This window comes from Aegilops tauschii, chromosome 2, assembly GCF_002575655.3.
Source record: "Aegilops tauschii subsp. strangulata cultivar AL8/78 chromosome 2, Aet v6.0, whole genome shotgun sequence".
Lineage (NCBI taxonomy): Eukaryota > Viridiplantae > Streptophyta > Magnoliopsida > Poales > Poaceae > Aegilops > Aegilops tauschii.
Window position 1 is genome coordinate 34,611,029 of NC_053036.3, and position 6,000 is coordinate 34,617,028.

The window sequence follows — 6,000 nt, forward strand, 5'->3', positions numbered from 1 at the left end:
ACAAATAAGTTGCACTATCATTATCAACTCTGCATCTTTTGGCTTCAATATTATGAATATGGGTATCACTACTATCGAGATTCAACAAAAATAGACCACTCTTCAAGGGTGCATGACCATAAAAGATATTACTCATATAAATGGAACAACCATTATTCTCTGATTTAAATAAATAACCGTCTCGCATCAAACAAGATCCAGATATAATGCTCATGCTTAACGCTGGCACCAAATAACAATTATTTAGGTCTAAAACTAATCCCGAAGGTAGATGTAGAGGTAGCGTGCCGACCGTGATCACATCGACTTTGGAACCAGTTCCCACGCGCATCGTCATCTCGTCCTTAGCCAATCTTCGCTTAATCCGTAGCCCCTGTTTTGAGTTGCAAATATTAGCAACAGAACCAGTATCAAATACCCAGGTGCTACTGCGAACATTAGTAAGGTACACATCAATAACATGTATATCACATATACCTTTGTTCACCTTGCCATCCTTCTTATCTGCCAAATACTTGGGGCAGTTCCGCTTCCAGTCACCAGTCTGCTTGCAGTAGAAGCACTCAGTCTCAGGCTTAGGTCCAGACATGGGTTTCTTCTCCTGAACAGCAACTTGCTTGTTGTTCTTCTTGAAGTTCCCCTTCTTCTTCCCTTTGCCCTTTTTCTTGAAACTGGTGGTCTTATTGACCATCAACACTTGATGCTCCTTTTTGATTTCTACCACCGCAGCCTTTAGCATTGCGAAGAGCTCGGGAATTGTCTTATCCATCCCTTGCATGTTATAGTTCATCACGAAGCTCTTGTAGCTTGGTGGCAGTGATTGGAGAATTCTGTCAATGACGCTATCATCCGGAAGATTAACTCCCAGTTGAATCAAGTGATTATTATACCCAGACATTTTGAGTATATGCTCACTGACAGAACTATTCTCCTCCATCTTGCAGCTGTAGAACTTATTGGAGACTTCATATCTCTCAATCCGGGCATTTTCTTGAAATATTAACTTCAACTCCTAGAACATCTCATATGCTCCATGACGTTCAAAACGTCGTTGAAGTCCCGGTTCTAAGCCGTAAAGCATGGCACATTGAACTATCGAGTAGTCATCAGCTTTGCTTTGCCAGATGTTCTTAACGTCGTCAGTTTCATCAGCAGCAGGCCTGGCACCCAGCGGTGCTTCCAGGACGTAATTCTTCTGTGCAGCAATGAGGATAATCCTCAAGTTACGGACCCAGTCCGTGTAATTGCTACCATCATCAATTGCTACCATCATCTTTCAACTTTGCTTTCTCAAGGAACGCATTAAAATTATACGGAACAACAGCACGGGACATCTATCTACAATCAACATAGACAAGCAAGATACTATCAGGTACTAAGTTCATGATAAATTTAAGTTCAATTAATCATATTACTTAAGAACTCCCACTTAGATAGACATCGCTCTAATCCTCTAAGTGATCACGTGATCCATATCAACTAAACCATGTCCGATCATCACGTGGGATGGAGTAGTTTCAACGGTGAACATCACTATGTTGATCATATCTACTATATGATTCAGCTCGACCTTTCGGTCTCCGTGTTCCGAGGCCATATCTGTTATATGCTAGGCTCGTCAAGCTTAACCTGAGTATTCCGCGTGTGCAACTGTTTTGCACCCGTTGTATTTGAACGTAGAGCCTATCACACCCGATCATCACGTGGTTCCTCAGCACAAAGAACTTTCGCAACGGTACATACTCAGGGAGAACACTTATACTTTGATAATTTGGTGAGGGATCATCTTATAATGCTACCGTCAATCAAAACAAGATAAGATGCATAAAAGATAAACATCACATGCAATCAATATAAGTGATATGATATGGCCATCATCATCTTGTGCTTGTGATCTCCATCTCCGAAGCACCGTCATGATCACCATCGTCACCGGCGCGACACCTTGATCTTCATCGTAGCATCGTCGTCGTCTCACCAATCTTATGCTTCTACGACTATCACTACCGCTTAGTGATAAAGTAAAGCATTATAGGGCGATTGCATTGCATACAATAAAGCGACAACCATATGGCTCCTGCCAGTTGCCGATAACTCGGTTACAAAACATGATCATCTCATACAATAAAATTTGGCATCATGTCTTGACCATATCACATCACAACATGCCCTGCAAAAACAAGTGAGACGTCCTCTACTTTGTTGTTGCAAATTTTACGCGGCTGCTACGGGCTTAGCAAGAACCATTCTTACCTACGCATCAAAACCACAACGATAGTTTGTCAAGTTGGTGCTGTTTTAACCTTCGCAAGGACCGGGCGTAGCCACAGTCAGTTCAACTAAAGTTGGAGAAACTGACACCCGCCAGCCACCTGTGTGCAAAGCACGTCGGTAGAACCAGTCTCGCGTAAGCGTACGCGTAATGTCGGTCCGGGCCGCTTCATCCAACAATACCGCCGAACCAAAGTATGACATGCTGGTAAGCAGTATGACTTATATCGCCCACAACTCACTTGTGTTCTACTCGTGCATATAACATCAACGCATAAAACCTGACTCGGATGCCACTGTTGATAACGCAGTAATTTCAAAAAATTCCTACGCACACGCAGGATCATGGTGATGCATAGCAACGAGGGGAGAGTGTTGTCCACGTACCCTCGTAGACCGAAAGCGGAAGCGTTAGCACAACGCGGTTGATGTAGTCGTACGTCTTCACGATCCGACAGATCAAGCACCGAACGCACGTCACCTCCGAGTTCAGCACACGTTCAGCCCGATGACGTCCCTCAAACTCCGATCCAGCCGAGTGTTGAGGGAGAGTTTCGTCAGCATGACGGTGTGGTGACGATGATGATGTTCTACCGACGCAGGGCTTCGCCTAAGCACCGCTACAGTATTATCGAGGTGGACTATGGTGGAGGAGGGCACCGCACACGGCTAAAAGATCAAACGATCAATTGTTGTGTCTCTAGGGTGCCCCTGCCCTCGTATATAAAGGAGCAAGGGGGAAGGTGCGGCCGGCCAGGAGGTGCAGCCGGCCAGGAGGGGCGTGCCAGGTGGAGTCCTACACCCACCGGGAGTAGGACTCCCTCCCTTTTCCTAGTTGGATTAGGAGTGGAGGGGAAAGAGGAGGGAGAGAGGAAGGAAAGGGGGGGCGCCGCCCCCCTCTCCTTGTCCTATTCGGACTAGGGGGAGGGGCGCGCGGCCCTGCCCTGGCCGCCTCTACTCTTCTCCACAAAGGACCACTATGGCCCATTAAGCCCCCGGGGGGTTCCGGTAACCCCTCGATACTCCGGTAAAATCCCGATTTCACCCGGAACACTTCCGATATCCAAATATAGGCTTCCAATATATCAATCTTCATTTCTCGACCATTTCGAGACTCCTCGTCATGTCTGTGATCACATCCGGGACTCCGAACAACCTTCAGTACATCCAAACATATAAACTCATAATATAACTGTCATCGAAACGTTAAGCGTGCGGACCCTACGGGTTCGAGAACTATGTAGACATGACCGAGACACGTCTCCGGTCAATAACCAATAGCGGAACATGGATGCTCATATTGGCTCCCACATATTCTACGAAGATGTTTATCGGCCAGACCGCATAACAACATACGTTGTTCCCTTTGTCATCGGTATATTACTTGCCTGAGATTCGATCGTTGGTATCTCAATACCTAGTTCAATCTCGTTACCGGCAAGTCTCTTTACTCGTTCCGTAATACATCATCCCACAAGTAACTCATTAGTTGCAATGCTTGCAAGGCTTAAGTGATGTGCATTACCGAGAGGGCCCAGAGATACCTCTCCGACAATCAGAGTGACAAATCCTAATCTCGAAATACGCCAACCCAACAAGTACCTTCGGAGACACCTGTAGAGCACCCTTATAATCACCCAGTTACGTTGTGACGTTTGGTAGCATACAAAGTGTTCCTCCGGTAAACGGGAGTTGCATAATCTCATAGTCATAGGAACATGTATAAGTCATGAAGAAAGCAATGGCAACATACTAAACGATCGAGTGCTAAGCTAACGGAATGGGTCAAGTCAATCACATCATTCTCCTAATGATGTGATCCCGTTAATCAAATGACAACTCATGTCTATGGCTAGGAAACATAACCATCTTTGATCAACGAGCTAGTCAAGTAGAGGCATACTAGTGACACTCTGTTTGTCTATGTATTCACACAAGTATTATGTTTCCGGTTACTACAATTCTAGCATGAATAATAAACATTTATCATGATATAAGGAAATAAATAATAACTTTATTATTGCCTCTCGGGCATATTTCCTTCAGCTCCTCCTTTCGTTCCCGAGTGCATTACACCAAATTGTCTAGCGCACGGGAACGAAGGAGAAGCTACCCCCACGACAACAGTCGGGATTCTTCGTCCTCTCATATATGGTGGAGACTCGACAGAGTTAATGTCAACCCGAAATATCATTTAATTATCTTTCTAAAATATCTTATAGGACTCATATTGACATGGAGATTTGGCTGGTCTGACCTCGAGGTCGGAGGGGTGTCGGCGACGGGGATGACGGCGGGAATGATGGAGGGGGCTCCTAGATTTCTGCAAAAACAAAATCCCTATAAGCTATCAATTAATCAAATGCATATGCCTTGCATAGTGCTCTCCAATTTTAGCATTCAAAGTAGGAGTAGTTTTCCAATTTGAGCCTTCAATAAGCAAAACCAAATCGTAAAAAAATTAGTATTCAAATTAGCATGCATTCAATAAGAAAAACTACATCATCTCTTGCGTCCGTACATCGTCGAATATTATCACTAATACACCTCGAATAGTATCATACATATAGCATCGCTAATACAGCTAGAACCGTAGCGCCCGACAGGTATCGGCGCGGGCGGTGGACACCCAAAGAGAAGGAACCATCACAGGATCATAGCTCCAGTGAAATCCCTGAAGAACCTGCCAGGTATTGTCGAACCTGCCCTCCAATGAAACCATGTAGCGACGGACGTGCTCGTCCTCCTCGCTAACACGGTCACGTACCACCTCCGCGGTGTCCGGAAGCCTCGGCACCGTCACTAGCCTAGCCCACGCGACCGCCACCAAACAAGGTTCGGTTCAACAACGGGCTGGCTCCTCACCAACCTACGCCCCCCGGAAGGTAGCACCTCCCAATACCAGCCCGGCAAAGCCCAGTCCCGGACATGGCCCCTCTGATCAAGCAGGCCTCCTCCACCGAGTCGATGACGAGGATGCGGGATAGGCATCGTCGACGTCGATGCGGGAATAATTGCTTTAACTAAAAAAATAAACTAGTTCTATTAATTTTCTTGCTAGAAATAAACTACTTCTATAGTAAAATAAATTAGTTTTATTAAATCAACTAGTTCAACTACTGAGCACTTACTATAAATAAAATAAAGTAGTACTTACTAAAAATAAACTACTTCTATAGTAAAATAAAGTAGTTTTATTAAATCAACTAGTTCAACTACTAAGCACTTACTATAAATAAAATAAAGTAGTACTTACTAAAAATAAACTAGTTTAGCTAGTTCTATTATTTATCGACCCCCCTCCCCCTCATGTCGAAGTTATCGGGGAGGGGGTATATCGCCAACGACATACCCGATAAAAAATAAGAAGAGGAAGAAGAAGAAGAAAAGAGGAGAAGAAGAAAGGAACAAAGGAGAAGATCGAAGAAAAAAAAGAAGAAAAAAAAGAAGAAAAAAAGAGGAGAAGAAGAAAAAATAGAATAACATATTCTTCTATTTTTTCTTCTTCTTCTCCTCTTTTTTTCTTCTCTTTTTCTCTTCTTATTTATTTCTCCTCTTCTTCCTTTCCTCTTCTTCTCCTTCTTCTCCTCCTTCTTCCTCTTCTTATATCCATACATACATAGCCACATGCATCCATATATATACATATATGAACAAAATTAATATATACTAATTAACAACCTAAATAAAAAAATTAATACATATATGAACATTATATCCATAACATAG